The 17,321-nt window shown below is 39.6% G+C and overlaps 1 protein-coding gene across 2 annotated transcripts in view; it reads left to right on the forward strand.

The window, feature by feature from the left end:
- The window catches only part of LOC111145281 (membrane associated ring-CH-type finger 8), a 138,095-nt gene that overhangs the window by 79,263 nt on the left and 41,511 nt on the right, over positions 1-17,321 (forward strand). The window lies entirely within an intron of this gene.

The following is a 17,321-nucleotide window of genomic DNA, read 5'->3' on the forward strand; positions in this document are numbered from 1 at the left end:
CTATAATGTAGCAGGGAGATGGGAAGAGCCATGTCAGAGAATGTGGTGAACGCTCTGATGGCAGCTTCCCCAGTGTATTGTAACCAGAGGTCTTTTGATCTGTGTTGTATCTTGGTATGCTTTTGTTTTTGTTTATCCCATTTTTGGTTGGAATGTAGATGTGCTTTTTCAGTTTTTGAAGTTGAGGACCTAGGCCTTTCTTCACTTTTAGAAAGCACTCACTCATTATTTCCTCAAATATTGCCTCTCCCCCATTCTCTTAATTTTGCCTCTCTGGGAGTAAAGCTCACTGTCTTCTGCCATGCTTTCTGTCTGTGTGCTGAGCTCTGATTTCTTCAGCATTCTCTTTGTGTTCACCAACCCTCTCCTTGGCCAGGTCTAGTTCTGCTATTGCGATCATAATTTCAATGTCTCCATGTTTTTATTCATAATTTTTAAAAATAATTTCCTTTGTCTTCGCATAATTTTTAAAAAATTTTTTCTTTATCTCTGTGAACCTGTAATTTGTTTCTTTCCTTTAGCTTCAGCCTCTTGTTTAATGCTCTGACTTTAATTTTTTTCCTTGCTCTTGGCCTCTGGGAATTTTTTTCTTCTTGCTTTTGAGCTCGGCTGTGTACTAAAAGTTATTTTGCTGGGGTGCCTGGGTGGCTCAGTTGGTTAAGCAGCTGCCTTCGTCTCAGGTCATGATGTCAGGGTCCTGGGATTGAGCCCCACATCGGGCTCCCGGCTCAGTGGAGAGCCTGCTTCTCTCTCTCCCTCTGCCTGCTGGTCTGCCTACTTGTACTCTGTATCTCTATATCAAATAAATAAAAAACCCTTAAAAATTATTTTGCTGTATTTTCCCAGGATTTGTATGTGACTGGAGATGGGAATAGGGTGTTGTGTTTTTTTAGTGTAGTTCAGAAGTTCCAGTTTCCCCAGTGTACTATGAATTGTGTGTATATGTGTAAAAACAGTTCTGTTACCTAAATCTGATTAAGAAAATTCTTCACATTTTACAGTAAATATGGTTGATACATCTCCTTCCAATAAGTGGAGGTATGCATATACCATTAATTAATTATTCACTTCACAGGTGGCCATTTTTACTGCATCTAAATAGGTTGAGATTCTACTAAGGATTTGTTTAATTTAACATACTTCATGATTATTCTGTACAAGGCGTGGTTCTTCTAAGGACTTTACAAACATTAACGCAGTGGATTCGTTTGATCCTCATCCAAGTACCATTAGGCATTATCATTGTCATCCATTGTCACCCTCATCTTCTAGGTGAGGCACAGAATGAGTTGCCTAGGGTTCCCCCGTTGGCGGTTGGCGAGTATCAGAATTGGTATTCACACCCAACCTCCACACTTATGCTCTTCATTCACTTGCCCTTTGCATGCTGCTCTGCCAGCCGCTGGCCTTTATCTCTCCAAACCACACGTCCCTCCTGATGAAACTCGCCCAGCTTCGCTTGCTCTGTGTCTTCATTCTTCCAGCACTCAGTGAGTCTATACTGAGCTCGATTCAGTGTTTTTCTGTTTGCTTCCTTATGTCTTTATCTTTTGTCTTCATTGATCTGTTCATTTTTTGAACAGATCCATATTAAGCACCCGTTACATGGCACTTGCCGTCAGACGTTGGGCATAAGTGCTGTGTAACACAGAGACGCCCTCACTGCTGCCCGAATCTCCCAGGGCTTATGCTTCTGTAAGCCACGCCTCAGCTGTAGTCCAGGTGCTGGTTGGCTCTCCTGCTGCAGCAACCCACATGTTGGTCTCTGTACTTCGGCCTCCCTCTTCCTGCTCTACATACTGCTGCCTGGGAAAATAGGCAGTTGCCCAGTTTGGTGTGGTAAGTGCCATGGTCTAGAGAAGCATCCCGACCTAGTCTTGTGGTGACAGGGAGGCTTCTCTGGAAGAAGAGATGTCAGAGATGAGTCTTGAGAAGTAAGAGCTGGTTGAAGATTGAGGAGAAGAGTGTTTGGTACAGTATGGAGCAAAAATTCCTGGAGAAGAGAAGAATGGTACGTTCGTGGTACTGAGAAAAACTCATTGTGCTGGAGCTTGACGTTTCAGGTGGAGGAGCAGTGAGATGAGGTGGGAGTAGCCACAGTGGGGCCAAGAGAACTGAAACCGTGAAGAGTAGAGCTCTATTTTAGTAACGTGACTGTGGTTTGGTGAAGGGGATGGGGGAGGAGAGCACTCAGAAAGCTAATGCTATGCTCCATGTGATGATGGCCTAAACCAGGGAGGTGGTATCAGGGAGGAGAAGTGAGCAGATCACAGGAGATGGACAGGAGGCGGGACTGATAACAGTGCTGGTGGCTGATGGATTGTGGTGGTCTTGGGGAGGTGAGGTCTCGTCAAGACATTCACTTTGATGGAGGAAGGGCAGCAGGTTAATCAGAAAGATGGGGAAATTGGATGGTTAATTTGATGGTGAACATGCAAGTGTGAGGTGCTTGTGGGTGGGTCACCTGAAGATGTCCTGAATTCAGTTGTGTCTCAATCTTTAGAGAGAAATCTATTGAAGCAAGAGCTAGAAAGAGAGAAATTTTGAAGTTGGGTAGCATATAGATGGTAAAGAAGGCCCTAGGAGGAGATAAAATTGTCAGAATGAATTGTGAGAAGAAAAAGGGGGGACAGGACACTGAGGAAGGGGAGGCACCATCTGGAGTCACTGTCTCAGAGACATTCCTTATCACAGCAGCAAGCACCTCAGGTAGCTTCTGGTGCTTGCTGTGTTTGAGAATATTTTATCTTTCTTCCATGCCACTTTTGCCCAGGCCATGAAATAGTGCCCCTTTTGTTTAGTCTTCCTAATGCTGAGTTTGTGTGTTTTTTTGTGTTTGCTTATAAAGAACTCAATTTACCACATTTCAAAATGTCTTTTCTTAAATAGCAGGAGACTGCTGTCAGATTCACGGTATTTGGATAATATGTGAATAACTAGTAGTGGTTGCATTACCAGAAAGTCTTAATGTCTTTTACCCTTGGGCATTGTTTTTGAATTAGGCTTGGGCCAATTGAGGCATAATGCTTAAGTATTATCAGTCATGTAATTAGCTCTTCTAAGCTGAGTCACATTGTGAAAAACATGCTCAAGTGATTCGTACTGTACCCGAAGATTCATTGACGGCTATTCCCTGAGAGCAGAGGTCTTCTCTTTAAATACACTGTGTGACCTAGGATTCTGCTGAACTTGGATGAGCCTCTGCTTATTGGCATAGTTCTTTTTGTCACTCATTGAGAATTACTGTCCTCCTTTCTTGGCCTCGGTGGCCCTCCCATAGCCAGTGTACCCGTAGCAGTTGTTATCGCGGATGTAACTAACAGACACAGAGACTAAACAGAGTCTTCCAGTAAGTGCACTTTCATAACTTTGAAAAAATTCCATTAAGCTCAAGATAATACTGAGAGTTTTTCTGAGAAAAATTTAAACTTTGAGCTCTTCACTTTAAAAAATTATTATGGAAAACAGAAAAATATGGGGGCACTGTTTTAGATTTAAAGGGACTTAACAACCACATGTAATGTATAAACCTTAATGGAACCTGCTAGATAGAATTAGCTGCTATAAACTGTGTTGAGACAACTGGGACATTCAAATAGTGTGTATGTATTAGATGATAAGTAAGTATAGACTTATGGTTAATTTTCTTTTTTTTTTTTTAAAGATTTTATTTATTTGACAGACAGAGATCACAAGTAGGCAGAGAGGCAGGCAGAGAGAGAGAGGGAAGCAGGCTCCCCGCTGAGCAGAGAGCCCGATGCGGGACTCGATCCCAGGACCCTGAGATCATGACCTGAGCCGAAGGCAGCGGCTTAACCCACTGAGCCACCCAGGCGCCCCTGGTTAATTTTCTTAGACATAAAAATGGTACTGTGGTTGTATAGGAGAATATCCTTTTTCTTAGAAAATGCATACAGAAATATTTAGTGGTAAGGTACATAATGTCTTCAACTTACTTTCTTTTTTTAAAGTTTTTTTTTATGTTTTAATTTTTTAGAAAGATTTATTTATTTTGAGAGAGAGAGAGAGACTGCTGACTGTGGAGCCCAGCAAAGGGCTTAATCTCACCACTTATGAGATCATGGCCTGAGCTGAAACCAAGAGTCTGATGCTTAACTGACTGAATCACTCAGGGACCCCTGCAACTTACTTTCAAATGGTTCTGCCAGAAAAAGAAAAATAACAAAAGAAAAAAATGTGTGTGTGTGTGTGTGTGTGTGTGTGTATCAGAAAGCAAATGTGGCAAATTTTATATTAGTTAATGCATCTAGTTGAAAGATATAGGGTATCATATTATTCTTTCAACCTCTGTGTAGATGAAAAAATTTTCAAAATAAAAAGTTTTGGGAAATAAAAGACTACGCTGTTGTCAGATGTAAGATAAAGCTCAGATTGCAGTAAACAATAATGAACAATTTTAAGGCTAAGTAGGTAAGTTATCTAATGAGATGCTTCCTAGATACTCATATATTTTAAAATCTTATTCTAAATCTTTTATATTTTAGGATTATGTAGACATTGGTTGATGTTTATGCTGAGAATAGAGAGTTCTGTTTTTAAAATGTGGTTATTGCTGATCATTAGTGATATTCCTCATCTATCACATTAGTAGAATATCCAAAATAAAGTTGTGACTAGCTGTAGATTTTCTCTGTGTTGTATTTTAGGAGAATTTTCTTCCTTTGTTTAGGTTTTTGCAAGTTGTGCTATCAAATATCTGTACTTTCAGTGTTCTCAAATGTGTGGCTCCCTCTTTCTGGTTAACCTTTTTTCTCTGATGTATTTAAGAATAGTCTTCAGCCTGGCATACCCATTTCTTGGAGGTGTATGCGGACTTTCCAGAGGATGCACAAGCGTGGGTGGGCTTAAGGGGATCCATCTTCAGATCTTCCCCTTCCATGTACACTGGAGCCCAGGACTGCTCACCTGCACCTCCTCTCCCAGCAGCTCTTCCCTCCTCGGAAGAAGGAGGACACATCTGTTTATTTAACTCTGCTGCCATTACCAGGAAATAAATGTCTCAGGCCATCGGAGGGACAAGTGGAATTACTGATTTGGGGAAATATTTTAATAAGTAATCACATTACTTCGTTGTAATACCTAGGCCATTTATCTTTTTCTGTCTTATACGAACTATATTTCTGAGGCCTCAGAACTAGGCTATATTGCCCTGTGATTGCATATTTTGAACTCATAGTATAGATAGCTTCATGAGAGTGATTTCATCTCTTCTGCTCCCAATTACTGTTCTTTAATCAAGAGCTTTTGAGGGAGAAACCTTTGAGAGCAGATCAAAGTAAGTTTCAAGTGATAGAAAATTTTTTTTAAGATAACATATTTAAAGATAAGCTAATTTTTCAGCTATTCTCAGTTTTTAATTGCTATGATGGTCATAGCGATGGAGTAATGCATATTTGAACAGCTGAAGCAGTACTTGTTAGTGAAGCTGATTGTTTTAAATGTGACTAGAATATTTTCTGGGACTACACAGTTTTTCAGGGTATTTCAGGTAAAATGTGAGGATAAAAATATTTTGTAGTTTCTTTCAGATAAAATGTATATCATTCAACAAAGTTAATGCCTCTTTATTGAATTTTATCATGAAATATTCTAGTTATATTTAATTCTCAAAATATTTTGTATTTCCTATTTTCTACCTCCTATTAATAAAAAATGAAATTATATTCTTGCTGCCAGGCTGATTTGTTTTTAGCAGTTCGGTAATTGCAGTAGGTTTTAGTAATCTCACCTTGATATTTTCTCCACATCCTCTCTTGTGGTGGAAAGGAATTCATAGACTACATCAGTCTTTAGAATGTAACAAAAACATGCAGTTGGGTGACTGGCACAAGTCTGAATCCTACTTAATACCTATTTCAGATCCTACTCCCTTTCTGAATCCGAAGTCTGATTTTGCTTTATCCAAACCGCATAAATCTTCATTTGTACTTTTTTCCCCCGGGTATATATTTAGCATTATTTTTTTCTAGCATTGAAGGAATTTAATCTGATATAATTGAGTTTGTTAAATTATAAATTGGATAATATACTGTGTATTCTATCAAGTATTCAAGAATTGCTTCGATGTTTGTTATTGTGAATACTCTGGTTTTTTTTCTATATTTAAGTAGGCCTGTATAAAGTATTTATAAATTCGCTCATTCATATGCCTATTAGGGACTCCATTCTTCCACCCCATTCTCCATTCTCATCTTCCATGAATGGGTTGTAATGGGTAGATATGTAAAAGAGAGAAAGAGAAATTAGCATCTGTATCTCTGATGTGGCATTTAAAAAATTCTACTACGTGATTGTTACCTGTAGTCTTGTGTTTATATCCCCATAATAGAGTATGAATTCCTTACTGGTAGGGATGATTTTTTCCCCCCAGGCTAGAACTTTATTTGGGGAAAGGAGGGAAATACAGAGAGGATCCACAAAGGAGGGAAATACCTGGAACCCATGAGGCACCCAGACTTGATAGAGGAGTGCAAGTGCAATGGACCTCCAGCTTTGGAGGCAGTATTAGAACTGAGGGCATGTGGAGCAGGGGGTTCTGGGAACTCCTGGGGAGCCAAGCTGCATTCCAGCACCAGGTACAAGGGTCCTGAGAATGGATGATATTTTAGTCATCAACAGAAGTCCCTTGTAACGTACAGCTATCCAGCTTTGAATGAAGACATACTCAACCTTTTGTAAATGGTAATTGTAATTCTACTCAAATATTTGGATTTTCATTTTAAGAGTAAGTAAAAAAAAAGTATGCAGTGGCATTTGGAAAAATCTGGGAAAGATTTTCTTTCCTTTTTTTTTAATTCATTTTTTTGTTTTTTTTTGTTTTTTTTTTAAAGATTTTATTTATTTATTTGACAGACAGAGATCACAAATAGACAGAGAGGCAGGCAGAGAGAGAGGGGGAAGCAGGCTCCCTGCTGAGCAGAGAGCACGATGCGGGACTCGAGCCCAGGACCCCGGGATCATGACCTGAGCCGAAGGCAGAGGCTTTAACCCACTGAGCCACCCAGGTGCCCCTGGGAAAGATTTTCTTGTGTAGACTTCTTCCCAGCACATCTGTTAGAGTTTCTGTAGCTGTGGGATTTTCAGTACGTCTGTTATAAAACTGGTAAGGCCCCCAGTCCTCCAACAATTACAGTGGTTTGAAAGCTAAGTTGTTTTAATAAGTATACAATGCGTGCTTTATTAGAAACATTGTGGTGTAGAGCAATGATTCGAGAGTGGTAGCTTCAAGAATGTTCTTGTATGTGGTAGATAAGTGAGAAGAAGGCTCCAGGTAGAAAACTGTACCAATGTCTGAGGGCACAGTTTGCTGCTGAGCTGTTATCAGTAGGCCAGGCTAGGACTGGCATTCTAGAGATAATGTAGAAAAGGTCTACTAAGTTCTCACACAGTGTGCTCTCTTGGGTAACTTTTTAGTAACCAAGGAAGACCAGTCCTTCTGAAAGACTCAAATAAACATATAGTAGAGGTCAGAGCAAACCAGATAGCTTGTCCAGGGTATTAGGCAAAATTTGAAGGAGCATTTAAGAATGTTCAAGAGCTGATGAGCCAAGAGTTCATCATCAGGGTCCTCAGCACAGTGGCACTGACAGAGAAAAGCCATGAGTGATTGTTGATATAGGCAGGCAGGGTAATGGCTACTTTCCTTTCATATTTTCTGCTGCTTCAGGGACATGTCATTGTAATGGTCTTAAGAACTTGAAGGTCTTCATTGGAACGTCATCAGTAGTGGGGGAGAGTACATGTGTACTGTAATCAAGCCACAGCCTCTGTATTCTGTCTCACCTAAGGCTCTCTATCCTGCATTTCATGTGGCATTGTAATATAGAACTGAAAATACTCTGGGGAAGTCCAACTTTGATGTAGAGTTTTTTTTTGTTGTTGTTGTTAAGATTTTATTTACTTGAAAGAGAGAGGGAGAGGGAGAGCACATGGAGCAAGGGTTAGAGGGAGAAGCAGACTCCCCACTGAGCAGAGAGCCTGATGTGGGGCTTGATCCCAGGACCTTGGGATCATGATCTGAGCCGAAGGCAGACAAGTGCTCCTGATGTAGAGTTTTTATGAAACTTGAAAAGGCTTGCCTGACCAACACCATCTTGCCCTACTTCATTTTTTTTTTTTTATGAAGGCCAGACCCTCCATAATCAGGCCTTTCACCTCAGACACCCCAAAGGAATCAGTTCTTTATGAGATACTTGGAATATGCTGTGAGTTCATCATCTGTTGTTTGAGCTGCCAGATGAAATGATCTTTGGAGAAAAAAATCTTTACCAGAAAATATGTATGTTTTAAAGTCTTGAAGAATGTTTCTTTCAGTGAGAGTTTTAAACCCAGAGCATAAGATACTTGAAAAGAGGAAGTTGAGATAAGGAATAGATGACAGTAGTTGAGAGACAAAAAGAAGAATTAGAATGATAACTCAAAAAATTTGTTATATTTTAGAATATACAAAAAATCCAGTAGATTGTGACTAAAACGATGAGTATATCAAAATCGCAGAATTAGTTTATCATGCAGAATTAATATATTATGCAGTAGTCTGTTATGTTTTTCTCATGGTTTGTCATAGAAAAATGTTGAAAACCTTACCTATGATATTTAGGATGTGTTTACCCAAACTTTAGTCTGCTGAAGAGGACATGGGAAATAGAAGAAAACTTGAATAATTCTATGTTCCAAAATCTTCTCTTGTAGCTTTAGTTTCTTATAACACTTATAGGCCCTTTTCTAAAAGATTCATTTATTAGAGAGAGAGAGAGTGCATGCACATGAGTGAGGAAGGGGCAGAGGGAGAGAGGGAGAGAGCATCCTCAAGCAGACTCCCCACGGAGGTGGACCTCAGTGCAGGGGTCACTTTCAAGACCCCTGAGATCATGACCTGAGCCAAAATCAAGAGTTGGCCGGTTAACCAACTGAACCACCCAGGCACCCCTATAGGTTGTTCTTATAGCAGAGGTTCTCCTTTTTACATTATACTCAGATCATCATTCTTTTTTAAAAAAGATTTTATTTATTTATTTATTTGGGGGAGAGAGGGACAGAGCACAAGCAGGAGGTAGAGGGAGAAGCAGACTCCCTGCTGAGCAGGGAGCCCAATACAGGACTCAATTTCAGGACCCTAGGATCCTGACCTCAGCCTAAGGCAGGTCTCACCTCTCACGTTTTTATTCTTATAGTGAGGAGTGCAAAGAGGCCCTAAAATGCAGTGTAGAATTGTATATGTGTGCAGTCCATCCTGAGAAAGAGTTTTTATAATCTGGTTAAATGCTAATGGAGCCACAGTTCTGCCAACTAACTGATACTCTTGGGAAAACTGGTGTCCATAGTGTGCCTTGTTCATGCCATTGCTGTGCTGCTGCTGCCAGTATTGTGCCAAACTGCTCGCCCTCTTTTTAATTTGCTCTTAAAATCCAGTGTTCCAGTAGACCCCTCAGGCCAAAGGATGATGAGCCTGACAGTAACAAGGATTCATTTATCAGCAGATTGAAGCAAATCGGTTGCCTTGGGAGGTGGCTGGAGAACTCTTTGTTCCTGGGAGTGTTGAGGAGAAACAGCCAGAGCTGCAGTATTATACAAGGATTCAGGTTCTGTGTTGGGTTGGAATAGATTCTCATTCTGAGAATCACTGATTTTGATTTTTTATGAGCATCCTTAGCCATACTTGAGTCTTAGTAATCAGTTTGAAGTTCTGTGTTAATTTTAAAAATATACAGGCTAACAAAAGAGGGTTTAATGATGTGAACAGATAGTCCAAGGAGGATGCTTTAAGCTCTAAGTAACAGAATAACCAACCCAACCTGGCTTAAACAATGAAAACTTCACTAACTCATATAAAAGAAGGTCATGCACTCTGCACAACATCCCAGTGAAGCTTGAGCCAACAAGAAGACATCACAAACCCTCTGAACACATGGCAGGAAGGAGGGAAAGGCACAGGCACAGGACATACAGAAGAAGGATGCAGACACATAGACCAGTGGAACAGAGTAGAGAGCCCAGATATGGACCCTCAACTCTATGGTCAGTTAATCTTCGACAAAACAGGAAAAAATATACAGTGGAAAAAAGACAGTCTCTTCAATAAATGGTGCTGGACAATGGAAAACTGGACAGCTCTATGTAGAAGAATGAAACTCGACCATTCTCTTACACCGTACACAAAGATAAACTCAAAATGGATAAAAGACCTCAACGTGAGACAGGAATCCATCAGAATCCTAGAGGAGAACATAGGCAGTAATCTCTTCGATATCAGCCACAGCAACTTCTTTCAAGATATGTCTCCAAAGGCAAAGGAAACAAAAGCGAAAATAAACTTTTGGGACTTCATCAAAATCAAAAGCTTCTGCACAGCAAAGGAAACAGTCAAGAAAACAAAGAGGCAACCCACGGAATGGGAGAAGATATTTGCAAACGACAGTACAAACAAAAGATTGATATCCAGGATCTATAAAGAACTCCTCAAACTCAACACACACAAAACAGATAATCATATCAAAAAATGGGCAGAAGAATGTAGCCCAACTCAGGGCTTGAACTCATGACCTTGAGATCAAGACCTGAGCTGAGATCAAGAGGCTGGCACTTAACTGACTGAGCCACCCAGGTGCCACTGTATAAGCCATTTTATTTTAAAAATCAAAATTTTTTTCCAATGGTGAAAATAACTCACTTTCCATGTTCAGGGTCATAAAAACCTTCAATTTACCTGTGTGTCTCTGTACCAAATCTTTAAAACGCACCTCACAAAATGTTTTCCCAAATATATCATTGTTTAATATTTTGAAAAAAAAATGGGCAGAAGATATGAACAGACACTTCTTCAATGAAGACATACAAATGGCTATCCGACACATGAAAAAATGTTCATCATCACTAGCCATCAGGGAGATTCAAATTAAAACCACATTGAGATACCACCTTACACCAGTTAGAATGGCCAAAATTAGCAAGACAGGAAACAACATGTGTTGGAGGGGATGTGGAGAAAGGGGAACCCTCTTACACTGTTGGTGGGAGTGCAAGTTGGTGTAGCCTCTTTGGAGAACAGTGTGGAGATTCCTCAAGAAATTAAAAATAGAACTTCCCTATGACCCTGCAATTGCACTACTGGGTATTTACCCCAAAGATACAGATGTAGTGAAAAGAAGGGCCATCTGTACCCCAATGTTTATAGCAGCAATGGCCACGGTCGCCAAACTGTGGAAAGAACCAAGATGCCCTTCAACGGACGAAGGGATAAGGAAGATGTGGTCCATATACACTATGGAGTATTATGCCTCCATCAGAAAGGATGAATCCCCAACTTTTGTAGCAACATGGGCGGGACTGGAAGAGATTATGCTGAGTGAAATAAGTCAAGCAGAGAGAGTCAATTATCATATGGTTTCACTTATTTGTGGAGCGTAACAAATAGCATGGAGGACATGGGGAGTTAGGAGAAGGGAGTTGGGGGAAATTGGAAGGGGAGGTGAACAATGAGAGACTATGGACTCTGAAAAACAATCTGAAGGGTTTGAAGAGGTGGTGGGGGGGGAGGTTGGGGGAACCAGGTGGTGGGTATTAGAGAGGGCATGGATTGTATGGAGCACTGGGTTTGGTACAAACAATGAATACTGTTATGCTGAAAATAAATTAAAAAAAAAAAAAAAGAAAGAAACTCAGATCCACCTGGAGAAAGGAAGAGCATCAAAGAAGGAGTAAGTAAAGGTAAAATAATAACTGTTATTTTTCTTATTCTTAATTGATCTAACAGTTTGCAAAAAATAATAACAACAATGTATTCAATTATGTATGTTTATATATAAATATATCTTATGAATATAAAAAAAAAAGAAGGATGCAGAGTCTGTTCTGGAAGAAATACTCATTTCCCTTTAGAATGAAGAGAATTCCTGAGTAAGCTATTAAGGAGTAAGCTGTTAAGGACCTGGGTTGGATAAAATGATAAAATAAAAGAATGAAAAAAATAATAAAATGGCAGAATGAGGTGAAAAGGGAAGAATACAAAGCCAAGGAGTCACATGAGAACCAGTTTGCAGAACAAATACATTAGAAGTAGCTAGGAACAGAGTAGTCATATCTGGAAAATGAACTTACTGACAGGGCACAAGCTTGAGACCGCTCCCATGAGTGCAGAAGAAAAGGAAAGAAAGGCTGAAACAGGTAAAAATGATAGGTGTAGGACTGGATTTCCTGGATGTGGAGCTGAGCTAGAAGGAGTTTTTTTTGTTCACGTTCCTCTTGGCATCATGTATGTGGTTGCAGAGATTTGACCACTTTAGGTGTGACTCATTTGGAAATAGGTAAACACGGACAAATTGCTGAAAATGAATGTTCATGTCCTTCCTAGAAGAATACCAATGAGATGAAAGTTATATTTATAGCCTGAGAGACCAGGAAAATTCCCCTTTGAAGCAATTTGTTTCTTGGCATGGATACTGAAACTCCCCTCCCCTACCATGTGATGATTTCCTGTGCTCTGCTGGAACGGGTCTTTTGCTAAATGTTAAGTACTGACCTGCTGATCTTAGAGCGAGCACTTTGCTGCTTTTCCTACCACCAGAAAGCACTGTGTAGGACAGGTTTTATGGAGAAAAAATTCTTTGTGTGCATATGTCCAATATCTGTGGTTAATCATTTACCTTTCCTACATTTTAAAAAATCTCTTAAGTAAGTCTGGGTGATAGGTTAGCACGAAAGAAGAGCAAACAGATCTACTAACATTTACTGTCATTGACTAGGAAAGTGAACTTTCATTCTTTGCCAGCAAGTATAGGCCTTAGAATCTTTACATTGCAAATTGCTGTGGGGAGTAGACGGTAGAGCAGAAATGGTTTGCTGGAATGGACTTGTCATGAATTATTCATTCACTATCTAGTTCCTTGGAAATCAGCTGGAGGAAGTAGTTAGTCCAATTTGATCACAGCAGTGGTATGCCAAGGGCTCTAGCAAGCCGTTACAAGTCCAGCTGCATAGATGTGCGTCTGCTGGCTGCTGTAGGGTGGCAGCTGCCGTGCAGAGGAACCCAGGAACATGCTGCTGGGGAGAGCTGCACCGAGGACTCCCTGATGCATCTTGCTGGAAAATGAAGCTTCAGGTAGGAGAAGTGCCCTATCAGCAGTGGCCGGATTTCTCATTGATTTTAGGGATGCATTAGGCCTTATGGAATAAATACAGAGAGAACCAGAATTGTTCAAGGACGCCTCACTGTTGAGTTTCTCAACCAGAGAAGCTTAGGGGTTTAATTCCATTTTCAAGGATGTACTTTGTAACAAAATTGTTCCTTGAAATTGTGAAAAGTATTCTTAAGCCAAATGAGCATTTAAGTGTATAAATTATAGCAGATTTCTTTTAATGGTATCCTCCTGCTAGTGTAAAAAGTACCTTTTTTTTTTTTTGATGTGATACTGCCCATATAAATTTAAATCAGGGAATTATGGCTTTGGAAAGATTCTGAAAGAGACACACAACTTAGTTTTTAATTGGAATGAGCACAGCTGCAGGCTCCATTGCATTTTCCTGAGGAAGTTTTGTTTTCAGAAGGCTCCTTGCTTGGTTCTTTTGCTGGAGCATTTATTCTGGGAAGATTTTTTTAGCTTCTTACAGGATAGAAAATGCATGAAGATGGAACAGTAACAATGGCTCTCAGTTCTGTTTGTTGGTAATATCGCGTGTGTATGTGTATCTAAGCCAGACATGTAATTTCATTTGGCAGGCACATTCTAATGTTGCCATTTGCATGTCTGTCTGATTTTGTATGGATGCTATCTATCTCCGTTAACTTTGCTAAGACTATGAGATGCTCTTGACCTATAACAGACAAAGATAGTGGAGATGAAAGGAATCAGAGCCTCGTGGCATCTGGGCCAAACTGGATGTATGTATTTCACCATGAAATATCACTTACAGTTTTGAAACTCTTCAGTGAACAGACATGTTGTGAACAGATAACACTCTGAGCTCTGAGACAACCAGGAAAGAATAACAGTCTCCTTCTGCACCATTTTCTCAAGCTCCACAATAGTAGGAATCTTTATTTTTATTTATTTATTAAGATTTTACCTATTTATCTTAGAAAGCATGAGCAGGGGGAGGAGCAGGGAGAGGGAGATAATCTCTAGCAGACTCCTAGCTAAGCACAAAGCTTGATGCAGGAGCTTGAATCCCCAGACTCTGAGGTCATGACCTTAGCCAAAACCAAGAGTCAGATACCCATCAAGCAGAGCCACCTAGGCCCCCCAAGAGTAGGAATTTTTGTTTTGTTCATTCATCATTCGCAAGGACTTAGAGTGGTACCTGACACATAGTTGGTGGTCGATGAATGTGTTCCCTGAATGAATACATCCTATATTAAAGAAATTGAACACTCTTTCTATAAAGGTTACTTATACAGCACTGTGGGAAGTATTTTCAGTGGTACAGTTTCTATAATAACTTTTATAGCTAGTATATTCTGATTTGTAGTGATAAAGATTTTTCAGCTAACCTCAAGGGTATATGAATTTATTGGATATATAGAGTTTTTAAATGACAGAAATTAAAATCTGCTTTACTGTTTGTATAATTAAGTTTTTAAAATATGAATAAGGAATACAAAGACCTTTAATTTTTTTCAGCATAACTTGATTTCATGTTCAAAAAATAAAAATGAAAATTAATGGATAACTCATTTGAAAAAGATTGTATTCATCAATACCTTACTAGGAAGACTACCACTCTACTTATGCAGTTACATTTAACATTTTAAAAATATTAATTAGTCTATGTCAGAAGGGTTTTTGGAACTATAAACCCATTTTTTCATATCTTCAGGGCTGATTTGAAAACTGTAGTATGTGTGGTGCTGAGTAGAACTAAATAGGGCAACATATTTTCCCCCTAGATATATCACATTTGGGAACTTAGAGGAACCAAAGGGGTCCTCTTTGTTAACTTCTCTGACCCACCCCCTTCCATACAAGCCCTCTTTATAAAGGGCAAAACTGAAGTCCAGAGAGTATAGATGAATGGCCAAGAAAAAATGGTTACTGTTATGGTCTCATGCTTTCTAGTTTCTTGTTACTTCATTATTGTGTTAAAGCTAAAAAAAAGTGAAGTGGATAGTCACATTACTATAAATTTGAACTGTTTTACTGAAGACACTATTGATGCATTTTGTGTAACTTTAAATAAACTGCCTAGTCCATGTGTTGAAATATAGTTTTATAAGCCCCCCCACCAAATTTTTGTGATACAATTGTTTTTTTCCGGGGTTATAATTGTAATGACTCAAGTTGTGCTCTAAATTTTATTTCAGATTTGAACTTCTTATAAAATATGTGCCATTTTTGTTCTTCCTTAAAACTATCTGAGTTTTGCTTTTATTTTTGAGATAGGTGTAGATTACTTTGTAATTTTTCTTTTTGCCAACTATATTAGACTGCTTGGGCAGCCGTAACAAAGTAGTACGAATGTGGAGACAGAGATGTCTCTTTCTCTTCCTCTTCTCATAAGGCCACCAGTCCTGTTGGGTGAGGGCCACTTATGACCGATTTAACTCTGTGTACCTCTTTAAGCCCCATCTCCCAATACAGGCACTTTGGGTGTTAGGGCTTCAACATAGGAACTTTGGTGGCGGCAAGTTCAATCCAGAGCCTTGACTAAGGCGATTATTATTTTTTTTTTTAAATTTTTTAATTTACTTATTTGACAGACAGAGATCACAAGTAGGCAGAGAGGCAGGCAGAGAGAGAGGAAGGGAAGCAGGCTCCCTGCTGAGCAGAGAGCCCAATGCGGGGCTTGATCCCAGGGCCCTGGGATCATGACCGGAGCCAAAGGCAGAGGCCCCAACCCACTGAGCCACCCAGGAGCCCTGAAGGTGATTATTTTTTAAAGCAAGATTTCTAGTAAGTTTTTTGTTTGTTTATCCTATTTGTAGTTCACTCGCCTTCTTTAAGCTGTAGGTTTATGTCTTTCTATGAACTTGGGAGCATTTCAGCAAGTTTTTGTTCAAGTATTTTTCAGCACTGTATTCGTTCTCCTTTTTAGATTTTAGTGATATGACTGTTAAACCATTTGGTCCCTGAGATTTGTCCATATTTTTTAAATCCTTTTTTTTTCTTTCTGTTGTGTAAGCTTGAATACTTTTTCTGTCATTGATTTTTTTTCTTCTTTCATTTCTCTACTTTGGAGTCCATTTTCTGTTTTTAAGAATTGTGAATGGTCATTTGAGCTGCAGTCTTTGCCAGATAACTTCAACACCTCTGTCATCTTATTATTAGTGTAATTTTATTATTGGTGTCCCAGGCTTTATTATTTATTTATTTAAAAGATTTTATTTATTTATTTGACAGAGAGATAGTACAAGCAGGCAGAGCAGCAGGCAGAGGGAGAAGCAGACTCCCTGCTGAGCAGGGAGCCCGATGTGGGGTTCGATCCCAGGACCCTGGGATCATATCCTGAGCCGAAGGCAGGCGCTTAACTGACTGAGCCACCCAGGTGCCCCCAGGCTTTATTTTTAACCTGTTTGTATTTATATATGTAAAGTGTTTTTCTTGTATGTAGCATGTAGTTGTATCTTGCTTTTATCTCCAAATCGAAAACCTCTGTGTTTTAGTTAGGGTCTTTAATTCACGTATACCGCAAACACACATATACATACATACATACATACATACATACATAAATACGTACAAATTGGTTCTGGTACTGATTCCAGTACGGGGAGAGGGGCTTCCTACATAGCACCAGGCAATTCTCAACACCAGCAGAGTGTCTGAGAATTCAGCTCAATTCTGATACTATCTACTTGGTGATAGCATCTGATCTAGAGATTATGGGTTCAGTTCTTCCAGACTGCCCCCCTTACCTCTGCCATTCCCTTCTGACACCAGTCACAAGCCTGGGCTGTTACCTGTGCTTCTGACCAACTGGCTGCAGATTGGAGGTTCTCATGACCCCTTCTTTGGACTTCAGATACCAGTCACAAGTCTAGGTTGTTACCTGTACTTCTGACCTACCGGCTATAAATCAGGGGTTCTCACAATGCCTGCCCTACTTGGGTTTGATTAATCTGCTACAAATCTCAGAGAAATGTTTAACTTAGTAGATCGCCAGTTTATTGTAAAAAGATATAATTTACAAACAACCTGATAGTTGGAAATGTTGCATAGGGCAGGGTATAGAGCCCTCATGTCCTCTGTAGGAGTACCACTTTGCCTACATCCCCACATGTTCACCAACCCCAAAGCTTTTCAAACTCTGTCCTTTGGGTTTTTATGGAGGCTTCATTACATGAGGTAAGATTGGTTGATTAAATCATT

The sequence above is a fragment of the Enhydra lutris genome, unplaced genomic scaffold (assembly GCF_002288905.1).
Source record: "Enhydra lutris kenyoni isolate GAN:26980312 unplaced genomic scaffold, ASM228890v2 scaffoldscaffold12, whole genome shotgun sequence".
NCBI classification, from domain to species: Eukaryota; Metazoa; Chordata; class Mammalia; order Carnivora; family Mustelidae; genus Enhydra; species Enhydra lutris.